Source organism: Cervus elaphus, chromosome 11 (assembly GCF_910594005.1).
Source record: "Cervus elaphus chromosome 11, mCerEla1.1, whole genome shotgun sequence".
Lineage (NCBI taxonomy): Eukaryota > Metazoa > Chordata > Mammalia > Artiodactyla > Cervidae > Cervus > Cervus elaphus.
In genome coordinates this window covers 28,690,086-28,713,417 of record NC_057825.1, presented here as the reverse complement: position 1 = coordinate 28,713,417, position 23,332 = coordinate 28,690,086, and the positions used below count along the sequence as shown (strand labels likewise).

General features: G+C 38.7%; 1 pseudogene; it reads right to left on the bottom strand.

Moving 5' to 3' along the window:
* Positions 1-907: 907 nt before the first annotated feature.
* The window catches only part of LOC122703098, an 87,959-nt pseudogene continuing 65,534 nt past the window's right edge, over positions 908-23,332 (bottom strand).

The following is a 23,332-nucleotide window of genomic DNA, read 5'->3' as shown; positions in this document are numbered from 1 at the left end:
TTGAACATGGGTCTTCTGCATCGCAGGCAGATTCTTTACCATATGAGTCACCAGGGAAGCCCTTCTTTAGCTATAAATCTGTGGAAATAATACCTCTGCCATATTAATTAAGGAAGGCTAATCACTTTAAGAAACAAGTCCCAAAATGTAATGGCTTAACATAATAAAACTTTATATTTTCTTCCATAACAGTGTGATAATGGTATTTGGCAGGTGGTTTTTGTGGCTCTGTTCTCTATATCTTCAGGGTTCTCTCATTTCAGCCAGTGGACAGGGAAAGGATATGGAGAAGCACACAGGAGGATTTTATAAGGCTGGTTGAGAAGCAGCATGCGTCAATTCTATGTGTGTTCTATTGACTAGAACTTAGATACCTGGCCCCACTTTGTTTCTGGGGAGGCTGAAAAACATATCTCTGTGGTCAGGACAACAAGGAGATGAGTTTGGTGGATGTCTATCCTACGCTTTCTCAACCAGAGGATTATGTCTTAATGCCCTATGACACCCATGACATGTAATGAATTAATTTTTCTATGTGTGTAGACTGGAGCCTGCTATGTACTCTCCTTGAAGAAGGTGATAAAATCATCACTCAGATAATTTTCTGCAGTGCTTGGCCAGTCTTTCCTAAACCTGAAAAAACTTGAAGGTGGCCAGAAGATCAAATGAGACAACATATGTAAATATTCATAAGCTACATAGTGCTATATGAATGAAAGCTGCCACAGAAGAGAAAAATATGTGAATCAGGCTGGGGTGGGGGGAATTCAAAGCACCTATCGTTGAAGAGGTACCACTGCACTGTGCAAGACTATTTCCTTTTTCTGCATTTCTTTTGTAATATTTTTATCTATTTATTTTATTGTCTTTCAGACTTTTATTTAAGGGCACTGATCCATGATGGATTTTAGATCTTGTTGAATGCAGCCACTTCCATAGACTGTACATACTCATCAAAAGTAGAGATCTGCTCCTCCAGCATGTCTGTCCCAACTTTGTCATCTTCAACTACATACTGTATTTGAAGATTTTTAATGCCATACCCAACTGGAACTAGTTTAGAAGAGCCCCAGAACAAGCTGTCTGCTTGAATGCTTCTGACTCACTCCTCTAGTTTTGCCATATTGGTCTCATCATCCCAAGGTTTCATATCTAATAAGATGAAAGACTTGGTGACAAGTGCTGGTTTTTTGGCTTTCTTTGACTCATACTGGGCAAGGCGTTCTTCTGTTAGCCTCTTGGCTTCTTCACTTTCCTCCTCCTCATCAGATCCAAAGAGATCAATGTCATCAACATCTTTACTATCTGTAGCTCCACTTTCTGTGGTGTCTTCCACATTAGCAGGGCCGTACTTGCCCAAAGCTTTCTTCACTCCTGGCAGGCTGGCCTTTTCCTTCTCATAAGATTTGATGTGATTATACCAATGGAGGGCATGACACAAGTCAGCAGGTGGTGGGCCGGAGACAGCTTCAAATACTGCCACATCTGCTTGTGATGGCACATACCCCTCTATGTAACTCTCGTCCGCCAAGACAAGAGTTGTAGTCATTGAGCAACTGGAGGCCAGCGGGGCTTTTCAAGTCTCCAAAACCCAAGGTGACAACTAATCTAGAACTGGGAGGCAGTGGAGGAAAAGAGGCGTGCAACCGGTCAGCACTGAGCACTAAGAGGAAAAAAGGCCTTTTGTAATATTTTAAACTTCCTGGTTTATCTGATGACCTCTCAACCCTTCTGGAAGTCTCCTGCTAGAATCACATTCTCCATAAAGCTTAAATGAAACTTTTCCTCTAGCCCAATATGTTACTAATTCTACTATAAACCCTAACCAGCATAATGCATTTCTCAATTAGCATATTGCACGTGTGCAGTTATTTATTTATACACTTTCCTCCCACTAGGAACAGAAGCCACTTATATTCCTCCTTATTTGCTTAGCACATATTGTATTAGGCATTTAATTCACATGTTCTGAAAAGCTTTAGATGTTCTGCCAGAGCAGAAGTCTGTGGTCTGTCTGGACTAACTAGAGGCTATGTACACATGCTCAGGTCCTCTGAGTTTCCAGCACAGGGTCCCCAGGAGCTATATTGTATTTTTTATCCTGATAAAGTTCATTTTTGTTGGTGCCATCCTTAAACTAGTCCTTAAACATCCTTAAACTAGACCTGGAGAAAAAAATAAGCCATGGAATTTGGGTCCCTGTAATTGTCAGACATAGTGATGATGACTTCAGAGACTGGTCTAAGCTGGTGCAAATGATCCCTGAGGACTAAGAGAGTTTTCTCAATGCTCCCCAAACAATAATTCATAGACATCTACATCCAGCAATAAATTTGAGTACATGGTGGCTTGTATATGATGGAGGAGTACATTCTCCCATCACTCCTTCTTGTCTGAGGAAACAATTATGTTTCCCAGGATGGTTTGGAGCTACGGTTTGCATCTCTAGAAGAGTTCTGTGGAAAAGATGAAGATAGAGGACTGCTTTCTCTATCACTCACTGCTGACTAAAAGAGATGAGATATCTGTCTTGCAAACCACCTTTCTCAATTTAGTTATGCCAGAGAATCAAATAAATGTGTGTTTTATCTACTTAATCTCATGAATTCTATGCAAGCCTAGCCCAGTGGCTGACTGTGACAAGCCATCAGAAATCTCTTTTTAATTTTATATTTCCCCATTTCACAACTGCTTGATAAATGATTGTATCTGACAGCTTTTAATCCATGTAAGAGTGATCACTGGTGATGAGGGCTTTGGAAGGATTGTCTGTATACTGTCCTTCTTCTTGTGTATCCCTTTACCTGCTTTTTAATCAGCAGATACACCGCACACTGACAGAGTCTTTCATTACATGCTCTATTCAGGGCTTCAGTACTTTTTACTGCTGGTACATGATAAACAGTAAAGATGCGCCCCCTACTACAAAAACAGATTTATTAATAAATAGCTGACACTTTGTACTTCTGCAGAATATCAAAGCAATTAGTGACAACAGTACAATGATTTTCAATACATACAGAGCGAAATATCATATTGATTCAAGCTCAAAGCTTTCTCTAAATAACAGCTAAGGAATTGTCTACTGCATCTGGTCAATTCTTTTAAAGAACAGGTGGTAAAAAAGAAAATACATCAGTAAAACTGCTTCGAATGGTTCAACTGGATATATTAGCCAATTTGCCAATATAGAGGAACTAGTGGACTAATGGCACAGAAAATGATTTTGGTTTCTTTTTTATCTTATATTTACATATAGGTGTATGTGCATTTGTATGTTTATATATGCATTTTATTGACATGCTTGTATGTATGTATTTTACTCACATATAAACAGATGATAAAGTTCACCATTTTTGGATTTCACATAAAATTGAGATATTCATTGGATTTAAAAGTAAAGGGGGGTTCACTGTGGGGAAAAATGGAATATTTAGATCATGAAACCTTAGATTCACAAAGTGATGGGACTATGAAGCAGAAGAAATTTAAAGAGATGGACTAGTCTAGTTTTTTCCCTGGGGAAATACAATGTTCTTCCTACCCCCAACTTGTCATGACTCAGGCAGTATTACAGATGAAACACTGAAGCCAGGAAAGAGAACCTGATTATCTAGCAAATAAAAATGCGTGATGGATCAAGAAATCTGCCATCCCCAGGTCTCCGTGCTTCCCTCCAGAGAGCTTGCTTCATTCATTCATTCATTCATTCATTCAATGCCTACCAAGTTCTGAGCACTATTCTAAGTGCTGAGGAGGCAGCAGAGAATTAACACAGCCAACATTCCTGCCTTCGTCGCTCTTTTGCTGGACTCAAGAGACAGATCATAAATAAGAAAGGAAATGGTATTTTAAGAAATGAGTAGCGCCATGGAGGAGAGCAGGGTAAGACCACTGGAGCACACAGAGGGATGGGGGAATGGACTGCTATGTTTTGAATATGATGGTCAGGCAAAATCTCATTTTTTTTCTTTTTTAATTTGAGTATAATTGCATTATAATGTTGTGTTAGTTTCTGTTGTACAACAAAGTGAATCAGCTCTATGTACACACATATCCCCTTCCTCCTGAGCCTCCCTCCCACCCTCCGACCCACCCCTCTAGGTCATCACAGAACCGAGCTGAGCTCCCCCTGTTGCAGAGCAGCCTCTCACTAGCTGTCTATTTCACACATGTAGTACATATACGTCAGTCCGAACCTGCCAATTCATCCCACCTTCCCCTTCGTATCCTCCTCCCCTGTGTCCACATGTGCATTCACTATGTCTGTGTCTCTATTCCTGTCCTGGAAATCGGTTCATCTGTACCATTGATAAAGTGATGAATAAGTAAGGACCTGAAGAATGAAAAGATGGGAATCACGGGGCTCTCTGGAGAGTGACCCCAAGGTGGAAGCACACTTACTATGCTCACACGTGCAAACTGTCTGCTTATTTTCCCTGAGATTTATCTATTACATTCTATTACTTTCAACTTCTTCATCAAAACTGTCTTTTCTAGTTTTCCGTTGGAGACTAAGATAGCTCCACAAATCATCACCTGCTTCTGTCATGGTTCTGAAGCTTGGAGCTGTGCCATTTTTGAGTCACTGCCTCTGCTTCTATCCCAGCCTCTCTGCATAATTGTCAAACTCCCCCTCTCTTCTGCCTGGGTCATCTAAGGACATTCCACAGCTCCTGGGCTCAGGGGAGGCATACAAATTCTCTCCTGTCACATTCAACACCTGAGGCTTATTTGACCCAATTTCTTCTCCTGACTTTTAGTTCCACCTTATGTCTAATCATCCTTTGAGAGAACAATGAAGGAAAAGGACTGTAGCGCTGCAGGTTACAAGGTGGGTTTATACCTTAGGTGGAATTGCAAATCAAACAGACCTCTATATTTGCCAGCTACGGGTACCCACTCCATGCTAGGTGTCATGCTAGGTGCTGGGGATTCTGAGATACCTCTGCCCTCAAAGTGTTCACAAGAGATTGACGTAAGCAATGACCATGTGTCTGCAGGCAGCACTATGGGGCTGCCCACTACTCAGCTCCAGTTCAGTCCCTTCACATAAGAGTATTGTTGGGGAGGATGTGTTTTGTGTATGTATCTGTGTTTTAATGTGGCCACCACTGTGCTAGGTGTTATATAGCAGAATAAAAAGTAAAAAATGCATGATTTCTCCTAAGGAGTTGGCTGCTTAGCTGGTATGACAAATTATAAATATATACTTGGAAAGTTATACAACAATGCACCACAAAAACCACAGTTCAAAATCAGAATAAGAGTACTATAAAGCAAAAATGACTGAGTCTTGTCTTCCAACCATCTCCTAAAATTATACTCATCTCCTCTAAGGTAAATCAATAATATGTAAAGAGATGAGCAACATTATGGCTTGCACGAATTCCTATCAGTGATTCTTTGGTTGTTAAAAAATGAGTTCTATTTTTGGACATATCCCTCTTTATAAATCTAGACTCTAACAATAAGGTCCTTAAAAGATAGGAATCCATTAGCTAACTTCATTTCTACTAATAACCTTAGCATTCCACCTACATGTGTATATTTTATTTTTTAATCCTATAAATTCACTATTTGGTAAAAGTTGTGGAAAATGTCTACTGTCGGACTCTTTGCCATTAAAAACAAAAATCTGTCTCAGCATACTTTGCCTCTGACCAGCTTTCCTACCTGAGAATCTTACTCTGCCTTTTACGTTATTCACGTATAAGGAACAATGTCACTCTCCATCTTTTTTCTATTTCTTTCCTTCCCCTGCTCTGCTCAGTGCTGTTAATATTCCTCACATGTCAACTGCTCCACCAAGGCTTCAGTCCTGTTAAGTTTGAGGTAAATATGTAGTATAATATATTCCGGTATTAGCTTTTCTGGTTGAAAAGCTCTAATGAAAAGGAATACCTGTGCCAAAGCAGGAACATTAAAGTTAGAAATGGAGGAGCAGCTCTGCCTATATGGTGAACCCAATTTTGCTTGAAAAGATAGGATTTGAAGAGATTACAGTTTCCAGGAGTCATCATTTATTTGCACGCTAACTAGAAAATATATTATTTATTTATCCTCATGACAAATTATTCTCTCTGATGTGATTTTGAACATCCTGGGCAACATTAAGTCTGAATTCTGATCAGCGAAAGCCCAGGATTCTGGGTGCAGAGCCATTCTTAGCTTGTCCCTAAAGCAGCAGATATGGTGTAGGATCTTCAGAGGACCATATCTTTCTAACGATCCTTCCACGCAAATCCCAGTGGTTGGCCTTGGATGATAAGTCAGATCCTGGAGCAGATGGTAATAAGTTGCCTTTAGAATGTGGAAAAATCCCGATTCCCCTTGTTTATGATGCTACATGGCATCTCCCAGACATGGCAGCTCCCAGAAGGAAGCAGTAGGGATTCTGGACTTATGTTTATGGGGAAGGATCATCCATTTAAAGTTCTGCTGTCTCAAAGGCAGAAATATAGATCAATGGAACTAAATAGAAAGCCCAGAGATAAATCCACGCACCTATGGACACCATATCTTCGACAAAGGAGGCAAGAATATACAATGGAGAAAAGACAATTTCGTTAACAAGTGTTGTTGGGAAAACTGGTCAACCACTTGTAAAAGAATGAAACTAGAATACTTTCTAACACCATCCACAAAAAGAAACTCAAAATGGATTAAAGATCTAAATGTAAGACCAGAATCTATAAAACTCTTAGAGGAAAACAGGCAAAACACTCTCTGACATAAATCACAGCAAGATCCTCTATGACCCACCTCCCAGAATATTGGAAATAAAAGCAAAAATAAACAAATGGACCTAATTAAACTTAAAAGCTTTTGCACAACAAATGAAACTATAAGCAAGGGGAAAAGACAGCCTTCAGAATGGGAGAAAATAATAGCAAATGAAGCAACTGACAAAGAATTAATCTTAAAAATATACAAGCAACCTCTGCAGCTCAATTCCAGAAAAATAAATGACCCAATCAAAAAATGGGCCAAAGAACTAAACAGACATTTCTCCAAAGAAGACATACAGATGGCTAACAAACACATGAAAAGATGCTCAACATCACTCATTATCAGAGAAATGCAAATCAAAACCACAATGAGGTACCATTTCATGCCAGTCAGAATGGCTGCTATCCAAAAGTCTACAAACAATAAATGCTGGAGAGGGTGTGGAGAAAAGGGAACCCTCTTACACTGTTGATGGGAATGCAAACTAGTACAGCCACTATGGAGAACAGTGTGGAGATTTCTTAAAAAAAACTGGAAATAGAACTGCCATATGACCCAGCAATCCCTCTGATGGGCATACACACTGAGGAAACCAGATCTGAAAGAGACACGTGTACCGCAATGTTCATCGCAGCACTGTTTATAATAGCCAGGACATGGAAGCAACCTAGATGCCCATCAGCAGATGAATGGATAAGGAAGCTGTGGTACATATACACCATGGAATATTACTCAGCCATTAAAAAGAATACATTTGAATCAGTTCTAATGAGATGGATAAAACTGGAGCCCATTATACAGAGTGAAATAAGCCAGAAAAAAAAAACAAACCAAACACCAATACAGTATACTAACACATATATATGGTATTTAGAAAGATGGTAACGATAACCCTATATGTGAGACAGCAAAAGAGACACAGATGTATAGAACAGTCTTTTGGACTCTGTGGGAGAGGGCGAGGGTGGGATGATTTGGGAGAATGGCATTGAAACACGTATATTATCATATGTGAAACGAATCGCCAGTCCAGGTTCGAGCATGAGACAGGGTGCTCAGGGCTGGTGCACGGGGATGACCCTGAGGGATGGGATGGGGAGGGCGGTGGGAGGGGGTTCAGGATGGGGAACACATGTACACCTGTGGCGGATTCATGTCAATGTATGGCAAAACCACTACAATTCTGTAAAGTAATTAGCCTCCAATTAAAATAAATAAATTTCTATTAAAAAAAATAAAGTTCCGGTGCCTAAAAATCACTCAGTGTTTATTAAGTGGGTAGGCTGGCATACTTTTACTAACACCTTTATGTACCCTTTAAAAAAGTCAGCTTTCCCTCATTTTACTTCGCATTTCAAAGTTATTAGCAAAGCTCAACACAAATTTGAAGTTCATATTGTGGCCCTCCAACCCTCTTGGCCCTGTGTCGCCCCCATGTGGGCCCAGGGTCTGTTTATGTGTTATGAAATGTGTATCTCCATTTCAAGTGTCCCTGTGCACGTCACAGAGAGCATGTTTTCCTCAGTCCTACGAAGCAGCCAAGTGCCTTTGATTTTTGAGGAGTGGAGGACAGCTTCCAATACTGCAGGTCACGCATCCTTTGGGGGTACTGTCTGTCCTCTCCACTTTCCACAGTTCTCCCTCTCAAAACACTTTAGTCTTGTGGGCTAGGGAGACCAATGGTTAACCAAATGGTGGATTTTTATGACTCAAAGGAGGAAGAAGGGGTGGAGGTATACTCTTCGCCTGCTTGTAAATATTTTCTATTAATCAGGTTGACAAATTTTAACTGAGAAAGTATTCTTTGCCATTTCCTGTACTAGTAAGCTCCATGGGTATCTTCAAGAAGCTTTCGATCTGTTATAGAAATATGCATGTGAACGTGACAAGCAGGCTCATCCTGAAGGAGGAAACAGACAGAACAGGCTCCATCTTGAAAGCAGGACTCCATCTTGGGCCAGACTGTGGACTGTGAGCTATATGCCCAATATCTATGGAAACGACATACCAACTGGAAAACCAGGCCCCCTGGATGGAAGAGCCCCAGGGCTCATACCTAGACTCTCTGTTGCCTAAAAGAATACCCTAATTATCTGTGTAACCGAATAGAATCATAAATTCTATTATGCTTATTGGGGTATGACCACAGGCCTATTGATAATTGTCCACTGTTAACTACCTAGGTTTAAGGCATATGAATCAAGGGCTAACTTTGATAGTATGTTTCTTTTCCTTTGTTCAGACTAGTTTCAGGGAATTTGGGGAGGTGGGTTTGGGCACACATACTTAGGGTACAAAAGGTTTTCAGAAAAACTAGTCAGGGTCCTTGGCTAAGAGGAGACTCTGCCTTGGACCCGCCGGTGTAATAAACTGCACTCCACTATCTGCATTGTCCTTCTCAGTGAGTTTGTTTCCCAGAATGTGTGGCTACAACAATCCATGCCGTTATTCTAGGGATTTAACCTGCCTTTAAGTTCTCACTTTTCAGCCACTTCGTCATAATTATCACTCCTTTTTGTATCCTCTTGTATCTCCTAAACTGTGGTGCTTCAAATTTGATACAGCATGCCTACAGATGGCTGACAAATATAACTTAAGATCTGTTTCTTTAGATTCTACTATTAATCCAAGAAACATGTATTAAGTACCTATTAGGCTTTGAGGGTAAAATGAATTCAGTACTAGCCTTTTGCTTCAGGTGTTCATAACTAGTGGTGGGACAAAAGAGATAAGTATGAAACAGGGCATAAATGCGGACACAGTGTAACAATAGAGGTGAGTCTCATCCGAGGCCAGACAAGGCAGAACAGTATGTGTGTTGGAGAAGCTGATGAGGCTGCATGGCATATTTGGAAACTGAACTGTTCCTTGAAGAAATCTGCAGGACAGAAAGAGGCTGTAAGCTTTACTGTCTCAAACAGCATGAGGCCTTAATGTGGCAGTATTAATTGTAGTAGTTCAATGAGATATATATTGATGGTATCCTCTCATGATTTCTCACATCTCTCTCAAAATAGGCTCTATATAATATGATATCACCATTCAGGATAGTTAAATTGGCAGCTTTATCTTCTAGGCTGTAGCCCTTTCTCTTGGCATTTTTAAAGATATTATTGTTGGGCTAACAGGTGAGACTACTGAACACACTTGGTTTGGGAATACTGTGTGATCTCTAAGGAAGAAGCCACTATTAATTTAACAAGTACAGCCTACACTCTAAGCTTTACCCAAGGCTGTGGAAGGTGCTATTAGATATAAAAGAGGAGAAGACATAGGCCTGGTGAGATCAGAAGAAACACTGAACTGGGGCCCTTAATGTTGAGTTCAGCCTTGGGTCTTGCAGTGACTCATGTTATCACCTTGAACAGATCATTTAAATCTCCTCAAACTCCATTTTCTCATCTATAAACTAGGGACCATTATTTTGGCCTACCTTCACAATAAGATTATTATAAACATAAGAACTGTTACAGATATACAAAAAATGTTGTAATTATTGAAGTGTTCCCAATTTTTTTTTCAGATTTCAAACCTACTTCCATGAGAGTGGAAAAAACCTTATTATCCTTATGGATAAACTCTTCAGTTGGAAGACACACACAAACACATATACATATATTATATGTGTATACATATATATTCAGTTTTATAGACATATAATTCACAACTCTATAGTATATATGTATATATTATATACACATACATATATATATGAATGAAATGACTGGGAATCAATTCTAAGTTTAAATTTAATTAATATGCCAAAGCAATGACAGCTTCTGAAATTGCTAACAGATACGAAAGTACAAGAATGAAATGCGTGAGGAGAATGATGCCCAGAATCCTCCCTGGCAGACATACAAATTCATTCAGGCCTCAGGGGAAGGAAAGGGAGATGGCTCACTGCATCAAGCTGGAAAGACATCCTACTGGACCCTGAGTCACTGGACTGTGGTGAGTGTCCCCAACATAGTGTCCTCATGCCCTTTCATAAGATAATCTGGATAAAGAAGTCAGCAGCCTTCTAAGAGGCATCTGTTTCATGTGCGCAGGATGGCTATATTATTGGATGAAAAGGGAGGAAAAAAGATTTACTACAGAGTGATTTTATAAGGGCAGAGTCACCTCAGTTACAGACAAGATTTAACAATCTGAAGTGAATTCATTATAACACTATTCACTTAGAAACAAAAATGTCATTTCTCATGACCCAATAAATGAAGCATAATTACTGAAAGCATATAAATGATAGAACTGAAAATGTTCTCCTCCTGATCATGCTTATGACAAGAAGCAATTTCACATATCTAAATCACTGATAACCAGGAAGAAACACCCTGAGACAGACCAAACACTTTGGACAGAATGTCAACAATAAAGATCATGCTACATACTTAGTCTTCTGAAAGATCTAGAGCTTTTTGACAACTGCTAAAACTCTAATGTGAATTTCATGCCCTCAGGAAATATTTAACTCACTTTGAAATTTATTTGCAGTGATAGAAACCTGGGAATATTACTGAAAACGCCTACGATGGCCCCTGGCCTTCTAAGCTGAGCTTGGACCTGTTTAAACTTAACCAGTGGCCCCCTACCATTCTTTCCTTTCAGAGATTTCAATCCTCTGTAATGTAAAGATCATAAACAAACAATCCTCTGATTGCTTCTAATGAAAACATTTATAAAAGTCTTTATAAAACAGTCAAGTATGTCATTCTGTGCTTACCCAGGAACCACCAAGTCAGTCTTTCATCTCTTTCAGCTTTGGACTACTGAATGCTCAATTTTTAAGCATTATTAGAAAAAAGATCATTCTGTGAAGCACTTCTCCCAGAGAAAATCTTCCTAAATGACTTCTTATTCTTAAAATGATGCCAATTCCTTTCCTAAAAGTGTATGCACCATTCAATGATATATGATTAGAAATTATGAGGCCAATTTTCCAAAGGTGTTTCTTCATTTGCATCAGCAAAAAAAGAAGTACTTATAATTGTCCATGCAAATCAAGGACTTTCATATGCAAATATTTATATGTGAATGTCATTATGCTGCTCCAATATACAGACTGAAGTTTTAATCTATTATACAAATAAATGTGTAAATATGCATTTGTATTTTTCGTTAGAAAAAAAGAAGTGTCCATACGTATAACTATTGATAGGAACAGAAAGGAAAGAGCCAGCAAAGGTCACCTGTTATATTCCAGATGATGCTATTTTCACCAGCTAACATGTTACAAACAGAACTGCTTCTTTCTTCTCACCCTCATGCCCTTTTGCAGAATCTTGATCATGAATCCAGACTTCACATTTTATTATGATCAATTCACTCTGTGGAACCAGTCACCCTCACTTTGCATTTGGGTTATCAATGAGTCTACCCATCCTCCAGGCTTCTAGATGTGCCTGAACTCTATTGCTATTTGAGTTGGATTCCCAGTAGATGTCTCAACCTAATAAAAATCAAACTGTGCAATTGATTCTAGGGAAGTGGTGTTACTTGTTCTACCTAACTAGAAGCCAAGTTCCAGTCCAACTGAAATGCATGGTATATAAATGTTTACCCAAAGCTGCCTCATCTGTCATATATTTTTGAGAAATTACAGTTACCCCAGGGGGAAGAATTTGCAAAGGGACAATCTTTTGATCTAGAAATATAAGCCATGTGACCAATACAAAACTAAAGACTCGCTTACCACCATAATAAACTAACAGCTCTCACCTTGGGGAACCTTGTCCTCCACACACAAAAGCAGCACAAAGAGACAGATCTATTTACTGGAGAAGATGCTAGTACTAACTGACAAGGTGGCTCATTTCAGTTTGACCCAGAGAGGATATTTCATTTCAGTTTTACTCAGAGAGGTAAATTATGCAGGGCTGTCAAAGCAGGAACATTTCTCCTACTTTCCCCCATTCTCCCAACAGACAGTGAAAACTAATGACTGGAATAGATTTGCTTCATTTGACTACAGATCATATCCTATCTTATACGAAATCTGAAAAAGAGAAAGATTTACAAACGACAACTAGTGATCCTCTTACTGGAAAACGTGATGATATAAGCTGTGACAATATTTTCAATCTGAGAGTGTAGCTCATCATCTAGATAATTATATTTATCTTGCTTTCAGGGGCAAGAAGAAGCTGGGATGATGTGACCTAGATGAAAGATATTAAAATTACTAGAACATTTAAATGGTTTAACAGGGACAGCAAGACAGAATATTGAAGTAGCAGACATCATTAGAGCAAGTCACAGCATAAGTGGGAAAAAAATGGCTAAATTCTAGTTGCAAAGAAAACTGACAGGTCCACAGGTTACATTAAAGATTCTTGGGTTTCCCAGAACTGCTGGGGAAAAGTGAAAGGAAGGACTGGTCAATGTGCAAATGCTTTTGTAAATGTTACTGAAACACTATCCTTATCTGCACATTGGTGTAGCCTGAAGTATGTGCATTGCAATAACAGCAATATTCCCAATTTCTATCCAATCAGTAAAATTAAACCTTTCAAAGCACTTTCATGAATAAAGTAACATTACTAATTTTACTGAAATCTGAAAGTGGTCACTGAACATTCAGAGTGGGTCCTACTTCAATCACATTTCACCCTGGACAACAGGACAAAAAGTTGTAATTGGTTATTGCTTGAAGAGCCACAGGACTTTATGAAACTCTGTGAATGTAAAAGTTCATAAAAAATATTGGAGAAAAAACAGCAAAAATATCATTTAATAATTTTATTGAACAGAAAAACTTTCATTGCTGCACCTTATCCTGAGGCAGCAGCACTGGTCTATTATCTCATAAATCTGGGTTGGAAGCCACAGAGCCCTGCGTGGGTGGGAAAGACAGGGTTAGAATAAAATCAAGATCAGATGGTAAAGGAAATGCATGTGTTCGTCCTTTCAAAGGGGCCTACTGGAGAAACACAAACACAGTGTTGAATCAGATATCATTCTGCATAGACATGTGCATTTTTCATCGTAGTGAGAGACATTTGTATTATGGCATCTTGGAAGTGATATAAACAAAATAGAAGACAATTTCTGGTTTCCCAAATAAGGGCTTCCCAGGTGGTTCAGTGGTAAAGAATCTGCCTGCCAAAGCAAGAGATGCAGGAGATGTGGGTTCCATCCAGGGTCGGGAAGATCCTCTAGAGGAGAAAATGACTCCAGTAATCTTGCCGAGAAAAGAGGAACCTGGTGGGCTATGGTCCATAGCGTCGCAAAGAGTTGACGCTACTGAGTGGCTGAGCATGCGCGGGCATAGTGTGATATGCTTGCTCTCCATGAAACTAGGTAAAGCCATCAACCCTACTTTACTAACTGAAGATGGGAAAATAATATAACTACAAAAATACAGAGCAAAGCCTAATCTCCAGTGTCTGCAGAACCTCCCCCTCTTTTTACAGACAGCTATAGAGATATATAATTTATCATCCATTCTTGTCATTTAAGTAGATGCATTCAGATAATTTCCCAAGATTATTCTTAATGGAACTGCATGAGTGTCAGTCAAAAATATCACAAAATCCAATGTTAATCCCTCGTCTAATACAAGTTAAAAGGGAGTTTGATCTTGCATGCTGCCAACCAGCCCCCAGCCCTGCATTGTGCTCTCCCTCTGATTTCCATCATAGACAATTTTATCTCTCAGAAGAGTGTGAAGTATAATCACATTGTAATACAACAGGGGGTGTGTGTACTTGTAAGCAAATACTTCTCTTTGGGAAAAACCTCTCTGGATCTTATACCCTACTGGGACTGGCAGGCCCACCAGCTCCTGCCACTCGGCACAAATACATCTCAGCATCAAGCAGTTAATAGATACTGACACATGAAGCGCTTTGCTTTAATAGATCTATATTTATATCTAGCTTGTTTCAAGTTCAATTTGCAAGGGAACCTTATCTCGGTTGCTATCAAATATGCTACTTACCCTGCCATTTCCACCTGACAGCACCTGATGGTATAGATCTCATTTCAGTGAAACCCACAGCTGCCTTTCTCACTCACACAAGCCTTCTGGGCCATCACATTATCATATCTACACTCATAGTTTTCTGTTTTTCTCCCCTCATCTCCTGGCCAACCTTATTTATCTCCAACACTGAACTCAAAGGTTGCCTTCTCTGCCAACCATTCCTTCATCTCAATACTCACTGTGCAACTGAAAACATCGTCTCTTAGAGAGGGCATCCCTGGTAGATCAGTTAGCAAAGAATCTGCCTGTAATGCAGGAGGCCCTGGTTTGATTCCTTGACCAGGAAGATCCACTGGAGAAGGGGTAGGCTACCCACTCCAGTATTCTTGGGCTTCCCTGGTGGCTCAGCTGATAAAGAATCTGCCTGCAATGTGGGAGACCTGGGTTTGATCCTTGGGTTTGGGAAGATCCCCTGGAAAAAGGGAATGGCTACCCACTCCCGGATTCTGGTCTGAAGAATTCCATGGACTGTATAGTCCTTGGGGTCACAAAGAGTCGAACACGACTGAGTGACTTTCACTTTCTCTTCGAGAACTGCCTTGAGCACATTTCAAACAAAGCACCTGTGATGCATTTTGCCTTTATTTATTTATTTCCTTGTCTCTAATTAGTATTTAAGGTCTCTGAAGACAGGAATTGGGATGCATCTTTGTTTGTACTCCCAGCACAAAGTACTATGCCTATATCTAAGTGCTCTGTACATGCATTTCCATGGAATCTTTGCAGAAATGTTATATTGTTTAATCTATTAGAATATATTTCTCTATTCTATTAGAATTTAGTTTTAAAGAGAATACATAAACTAAAATCTGTTCACATTGACAACCATTTTTCTGTATCTTGTCTACTTTGTCTATCTTCGTGTGCGGGGAGGGGGATGGTTGTTGGTGGTGGTGATGGTTTACTTCTGAGCCGTGTCCTACTCTTGAGACCCCATGGACTGTAGCCAGACATGCTCCTCTGTCCGGGATTTCCCAGGCAAGAATACTGGAGTGGGTTGACATTTCCTTCTCTGGGGGATTTTCCCAACCCAGGGATTGAACCTAGGTCTAAATTTTCATGGGCTTCCCCAGTGCCTCAGCAGGAAAGAATCTGCCAGCAATACATTAGACTTGGGTTAAATCTCTGGGTTGGGAAGATCCCGTAGAAATCCCCTAGATTGCCTGGGAAATCCCATGGACAGAGTTCAGTCCATGTGGTCGCAAAAGAGTCAGATGTAACTTAGTGACTAAACAACAGTGATGCACAACACATATTCATAGCATTTGTTCTCAAAGTTTTTCAAAATTCTTAATTGGTTCCAAATAGCACAGTCAACTTAGCAGGGCAATATGGTGAACTCTGTCATCATAGATTTAGTCCCAGTGATAAATATTACAAATCCTGTAGTAAAAGTCATGCATCAGTTATCTAAAAAGTACAACTCTGTGTCCCGTCACTTCACCAAGGGTCTGAGTATCACTGTGAACTAATTATGAATGAGCACATCGTCTCAGTTCTCTTCCTCTTCCCTTTGTAAATTAAGTTAGCAAACACTTGAGAGCCTACTATGTTTCATACGCCACTAAATTAGAGATACAAAAACCAGAGAACCAAAAACTAATAAAACAGAGTCCCTGTCCTCAAGGAGCTAATTTTTCAGAAAATGAATTTTATCACAAAAGTATTATGATATGGATGATGAGTAGTCCCTGTTCTAAAGGAGTTCATTGTCTATAAAAGGAGTTTATAGACACAAATATTCATTATGGTATCTATGATGAGAGTTATGATGAAGATAAACACAGAAACCAAATTGCAAGAAACAAGGGAACTTCAGGTGTGCCTTGCCATTATAATCCCTTGTAGAGTTCTGAGAATAATATCTATGTGAACTTTTTCTTTGGCTATTAAATGTACCTTCCAATGATACCAAAAAATCTTTTATTTTCACTAAAATGGTAGTGTGCACACTAAGTCTCTTTAGTCATGTCTGACTCTTCACGACACTATAGACTGTAGCCCACCAGGCCCCTTTGTCTATGGGATTCTCTAGGCAAGAATATTGGAGTATATTGTCATGCCCTCCTCCAAAGGAATCTTCTTGACCCAGGGACTGAACCCACATCTCTTATGCCTCCTGCATTAGCAAGCGGGTTCTTTACCACTATCATCATCCGCCTATCCAAATGATAAAATAAACTGTTCTATATTCTGTTGATATCAAGGCATTTTCTCCACCTTATTTAAATCTATGAGGTTTCTTAGCCCATGTTATTTTAGTTAATCTAAATATTCATACATTATTTGTGTTGGTTGTCGCATTAGATGGATAATGAATAGATACTCTACTCAATTTAATTCTATTGTCTGACTGGAACAGTTTAGCTGAAATGTTTGACAGTCAGCTACAACATGAATGACTATTTGTCCAGTATTTCTCTTAGGAAGTCTAGCAGTAGAGACACTATCAATATACTAGTAGCATCCAAATTTATAAAGCTGATGACTGTCTCAGTCAATTCTGCTGGTAAGTCTTGGGCCAGCTCCACCAGTTGGCTCTGTAGGGGTAAGACTTGCATGTGAAGAGATCTTACACAAGAACACCTATCCTTGGGGAAAAAAATAAATGTAGCAGTCAATGGAAATGTGTATGTGACCACTTGTAGTGTGTATGAATGTGTGTGCATAGATGGTTTTAAGTAGAGAGAGAGATATTTGGAGTCTAACTAACACCAGAGGTTTGAAGAGTTTGGAAGGAGAGCAGAACCTGCCATATGGTGGTATAAATTAACCACTGACAGTGCTTGGATTTTATGTTCTCTCTAAAGCTTGAAATGTGGGCAGGAAAACTATGGTTAAATGGCTATGCAGACAATTTTAGCGACAACTTCTAAAACTGGTAACTCAGCTTCTGTTCCATGCTTTCCTGCAAATCTTAAGCATTTTTGCTACAGAAAAAAAAAAGCCCATAAAACTTAAAATGTCATTATGGGTAAGCTAAACCCAAGTGTAGTCATTTTATTTCATCTATTTGACCTTTTATGAGGACAGTTATTTACTTCAGTATTCTTTCTTGTTCAGAGACAGCATAATAATATTAAAGTGGTCTGGCTGGGTTTGAGTTCCTGAAAATAAGAGATTTGGGTAAGCAGTAAACATTCTGAATTAGTAATCCTTCTCCAACCAACAACTAATACTGAGAGCTAAAGTCAAAATGGAAATGCTGCCTAAATCATTAACCACAATTCCCTTACTTTGAATAACAGCTGGAGTCTGTCCTAAGCAACATGAGGTCTATAGATGTGTCTAGAAACTGTCAGAAACTGGCATGTATACACAACTTGCTCCACTTTATCTCCAGGGACCCTAAGTCTTGTTAGTTAATCATTCTCAGTTGAAGACCAATTATCTCCAGATTATGTCTCTTGTATACTCTTACAAGAAACACACCAAAGCCATTAACGTACATTTGGGAATCTCTGAGCTGCACGAAATAACACTCCTTTCCCTATTCTTTCAGTTAATTCATTAATTCAATAAAGTTTAAGAGTTCACTGTAAGCCAGAAATTGTGTTAGGTACTAAGAAAACAAAAATCTATAAAATTCTACCATGAAGAAGAGAGGTCAACAAGTCTTCCCAGTAAGCAACTATGAAGATGTACAAAAATGCCCCCCCCCAAAAAAAAAGAAACTTTAGCACTCTGTGAATTGATCAAAAACATAGGAAAACAGAAATATTTATTTATTAAAACTATCAAACTATAATTGGGAACAATAGGAATTTGTGATGTTCTTCCCTAGGACTGATCCTATTCCTGGTTCCTCAGTGTGACAGTCAACCAGGGTGGAGTAGGCCATGAAAAGCAGTAGCCATATTGACACTGCCAGGGGTGTGGGTAATCACTTGACTTGGAGTGTTGCTGCTATGGGCTCACAAACTAGCTGCCGGTATTAACACAGATTTCTAAAAGACGAGGTGCTTATGTAAAGCCTGATAATTTCTCTGCATATCCTGGAAAGACCCAAAGCTGTGTGCACGTACACTAGAGTGGGTGCAAGCCACTAAAATATCCCTAGCTGATGGAACCTCAATGCACGAGCAGAGGAGACATGAGAGAAACTATCATAAAATTAAAGCAGGAGAGAGTTGAAGTCAGTCTAGGCTGTGAATGTAGTTGACACACAGACTCATCAGCAAAAAAAAAAAAAAAAAAAGGAAGACATTGGTTTGAGATATTTGAGCACAATCTCTCAAAATATCTGTCTCTGAAGACAGTCCAACACTTTGCAATCTTAAAACTAAAAAATGGAAAAATAAAACTGATCAGAGATGTCAATGACTATACATTGCAGGGGAGAAAGGTTTCACAGATTTTGTCCAAAGAAGTTATTATATTTACTAACATGAAAGTAAAAGTGTTAGTTGTTTAGCCATGTTTGATTCTTTGTGACCCCATGGACTGTAGACTGCCAGGCTCTTCTGGCCATCTTCAGGCAAGAATCTGGCAATTCTCCAGGCAAGAATACTGTAGTGGGTTGCCATTCCCGTCTCCAGGGGATCTTCCCAACCCAGGAATCAAACTCGGGTCTCCTGCATTGCAGGCAGATTCTTTACCATCTGAGCCACCAGAGAAGTCCATTTATTAACATAAAAGTAAATAAAAACAACAATCCTCAAGGAGAAGGCTAGATCAGAATCACTAGTGTCATGACAATATGACATCTAAAATGTCTAGTATTAAACAAAATATTAAGTGCAAAGAAAAAGAAAGCATGATCCATACTTAAGAACTAAAAGTAAAAGCAAAAACCTTCTAATACATAATGTTTCTGAGTGTTCCCTGATGCTGAAAGTAGCAGAAAAAGTTGTTCAAGTAACTGTGATAAATTTGTTCAAAGAACAACAGGAAGTCATGTTTAAAGAATTAAAGAAAAATATTAACAAATCAATGTTAACAAATGGAATATCTAAACAACAAAGAATAGAAATTATTAAAAAATTAAAATTCTAGAATTGAAACCATCAATATCTCAAATTTTAAAATTTACTAAAGGAACATAAAACTATATTTGATATGGCATAAGTAAGACTCCCTAAGCCTAAATACAGAGCACTAGAAATTAATCTGAAGAACTGAAGAACTGAGTACAAAAAGATGAAAAATGAGCAGTCTCAGATATATGGAACAATAGGAAGCAAACCAACAGATGTACAATGATAGTCACAGAATAAGCACAAAGAGTAGAAGGGGTTAAAAAAAAGTGACCCAAAAATAACAAAACTATCCTAAATTTGATGAAAATTATTACTCTACAAATCTGAGAAGCTCAACAAAACTCAAGTAGGATAAACACAAGAGTCATACCTAGACATGCCATATTCAAATAACTGAAAGACAAGGAAAAAGAGAAATCTTCAAAGCAGCAAAAGATAAACAACTCATCACATACAGACGAACATAAAGGATGAACAGCTGATTTCTCCTCCAAAGCAATGGAGTACAGAAGACATTAAAATGACATATTCAAAGAGGTAAAAAGGAAAAAAATATATAGACATACCTTAGCTATACTTCAAGTTTTGTTTGTGAATAAAGCAATAGAGTCAATATCACAAATAAGCAAGTTACACAATTTTTTTTTAGTTTTCTAGGGCACATAAAGGTTATGTTACCCTATATTATAGTGTATTAAGTGTGTAATAGCATTATGTCCCAAAATGTATATACCCTAATTAAAAAATGCTTCATGGCTAAAAATGTTAACAATTATCTGAACCATCAGCAAGTTATCTTTTTTGCTAATGGAGTGTCTTACCTCCATATTGAAGGCTGTTGACTCATCGGGGTAGTGGTTGCTGAAGGATGAGATGGCTGTGGCAATTTCTTAAAATAAGACAAAATTGAATTTTGCCACCAATTGGTTCTTCTTTTCACAAACTATTTCTCTATAGCATATAATACTGTTTGCCTTTTACACACAGTAAAAATTCTTTCAAAATTGGGTTCAATCATCTCAAACCCTGCCACTGTTTTATCAACTAACTTTATATAATATTCTACATCTTTTGTTATCATTTCAACAATCTTCACAGCATCTTCACTTGGAAGAGAGTCCATCTCCAGAAAACACTTTCTATATTCATCCATAAGAAGCAACTCCTTACTCATTCACATTTCATTATGAGACTGCAGCAATCCAGCCACATTTTCAGGCTTCACTTCTAATTCTAGTTTTCTTGTTATTTCCACTATTTATGCACTTGTTTTCTCCACTAAATTTTGAACCCCTTAAAGTCACCAACAACAGCTGGAAACAACTTCTTCCATATTCTTGATAATGTTTACATTCTGACCTCTTCCCATGAATAAAAAATGTTCTTAGCATCTAAAATGATGAATCCTTTCGGGAAGGTTTTCAATGTACTTAGCCCAGATTCATGAGAGGAACCACAATCTATGACAGCTATAGCTTTACAAAATGTATTTCCTTAATAATAAGACCTGAAAGTTGAAATTACTCCTTGATCCATGGGCTAAAGAATAGATGTGTTAGCAAGCATGAAAACAACATCGATCTCTTACAATTCCATCAGAGCTCTTGGGTGACCAGGTGCAACGTTAATGAACAGTAATATTCCAAGAGGAACCTTCTTTTGTTGGCAATAGGTCTCAACAGTGAGCTTAGAATATTCAGTAAACCATACTGTAAACAGATGTGTTGTCATCTAAGTTTTGTTGTTCCATTTATAGACCACAAGCAGAGTTAGATTTAGCATAATTCTTAAGGGCACTAGAAATTTCAGAATACTAAATGAGAACTGGTTTTGATTAAAGTCACCAGCTGCATTAGCCCCCAATAAGAGAGTTAGGGGCTGAAGTTTGAAGTAAGGCATTGACTTCTCTCTTGCTATGACAGTCCTAGATGGTAACTTCTTCCACTATAAGGTTGTTTCATTTACAATGAAAATCTGCTGTTTAGTAGGGCCACTTTCATTCATTATCTTAGCTAGATATTCTGGACAACTTGTTGCAGCTCCTACATCAGCACTTGATGCTTCACCTTACATTTTATGTTATCAAGACAGCTTCTTTCCTTAAACCTCATGAACCAACCCCTGCTAGTTTCAAACTTTTCTTCTGCAGGTTTCTCATCTCTTTCAGCCATCATAGAACTGAAAACAGTGCCTTGCTCTGAATTAGGCTTTGGCTTAAGGGAATATTGTGGTTGATTTGATCTTCTATCCAGATCATTAACATTTTCTCCATATCAGCAATAAGTCTTTTTCTTATCATTTGTGTATTCATTGGAATAGTGCTTTCAATTTCCCATAAGAATTCTTCTTCTTCAGTTATACCTTCCCTGTTTGGCAAGACAGGCCTACGTTTTGCCTATCTTGGCTTTTAGACATTTTTTCCTAACTTTAATCATTTCAAGATTTTAACTTAAAGTGAGAGACATAAACCTCTTCTTTTCATTTGCACACTTAAAGGCCACCATAAGGTTATTAAATGACCTAATTTCAATCCTGAAAGATGATGCTGTGAAAGTGCTACATTCAATATGTCAGCAAATTTGGAAAACTCAGCAGTGGCCACAGGACTGGAAAAGGTCAGTTTTCATTCCAATCCCAAAGAAAGGCAATGCCAAACAATGCTCAAACTACTGCACAATTGCACTCATCTCACACGCTAGTAAAGTAATGCTTAAAATTCTCCAAGCCAGGCTTCAGTAATACGTTAACCATGAACTTCCAGATGTTCAAGCTGGTTTTAAAAAAGGCAGAGGAACCAGAGATCAAATTGCCAATATTCGCTGGATCATCGAAAAAGCAAGAGAGTTCCAGAAAAATATCTATTCCTGCTATATTGACTATGCCAAAGCCTTTGACTGTGTGGATCACCACAAACTGTGGAAAATTTTGAAAGAGATGGGAATACCAGACCACCTGACCTGCTTCTTGAGAAACCTGTATGCAGGTCAGGAATCAACAGTTAGAACTGGACATGGAACAACAGACTGGTTCCAAATAGGAAAAGGAGTATGTCAAGGCTGTATATTGTCACCCTCCTTATTTAACTTCTATGCAGAGTACATCATGAGAAACACTGGGCTGGAGGAAGCACAAGCTGGAATAAAGATTGCCAGGAGAAATATCAATAACCTCAGATATGCAGATGACACCACCCTTATGGCAGAAAATTGAAGAACAACTAAAAAGCCTCTTGATGAAAGTTGAAAGAGGAGAGTGAAAAAGTTGGCTTAAAGCTCAACATTCAGAAAACAAAGATCATGGCATCCGGTCCCATCACTTCATGGCAAATAGATGGAGAAACAGTGGAAACAGTGGCTGACTATTTTTCTGGGCTCCAAAATCACTGCAGATGGTGACTGCAGCCATGAATAGTTAAAAGACACTTACTCCTTGGAAGGAAAGTTATAACCAACCTAGACAGCATATTAAAAAGCAGAGACATTACTTTGTCAACAAATGTCCATCTAGTCAAGGCTATGGTTTTTCCAGTAGTCATGTATGGATGTGAGAGTTGGACTATAAAGAAAGTTGAGTGCTGAAGAATTGATGCTTTTGAACTGTGGTGTTGGAGAAGGCTCTTGAGAGTCCCTTGGAC